The sequence below is a fragment of the Ceratina calcarata genome, unplaced genomic scaffold (genome assembly GCF_001652005.2).
Source record: "Ceratina calcarata isolate Rehan_Ccalc_2016 unplaced genomic scaffold, ASM165200v1 scaffold53, whole genome shotgun sequence".
Classification (NCBI taxonomy): domain Eukaryota; kingdom Metazoa; phylum Arthropoda; class Insecta; order Hymenoptera; family Apidae; genus Ceratina; species Ceratina calcarata.
This window is the reverse complement of record NW_017176451.1, coordinates 1-667: the sequence shown is the minus strand read 5'-3', so window position 1 is coordinate 667 and position 667 is coordinate 1.

Here is a 667-nt window from a genome sequence, read left to right as displayed (position 1 = left end):
CATATATAGATGTAAGGGAAAAGTATCTGTAATGAAACGGTTTTTAATAGAAATAGCAGATAAACGCCGAAATAAAAACGGATCAAGATAATACGTTAAATAATGAAATTTAAAAGAAGGGTTGATGGGACGCGGTTAGAGCGAGTGGGTTATCGAGACGTTGGAAATGATGCGTGATGTGGCTTGAAATGCTTGAATTTTATTGATATATCCGCGTATCGTATTTCTTTTGCGTATCATCTAATGATGCCGCAGTAATGATGAAAGTAACTTCTGACATGCAATGGTGCATCGATTGATACGCAACGACGCGGCGATACAAAGAAGCGGACATTGAACAGGGTTGAAGAGAAAAATATTTTTGCCTATTCCTATTACCCGCACAAACATTACAATTTTCGTACATCCGGCGCCATCTATCCTAAATATTCGCAACATCCTTATTCATAACCGACTGATCGACTCTTTCATCGTGGTAGTGTTGGAAGATTTGAGGATCACAACGTCGTCCGTTAAGGAATAGTGAAATTTATGTTTCATTTACAAGATTTGAGGGAGTTCTTTCTTTTTATTATAAATATCCTTCAATGACCTACAGACGTGATATCGCTAAATCGCTATACGTAGTCATGCGTCATGCGTAGTACGTGTTACAAAAAGATCGGTC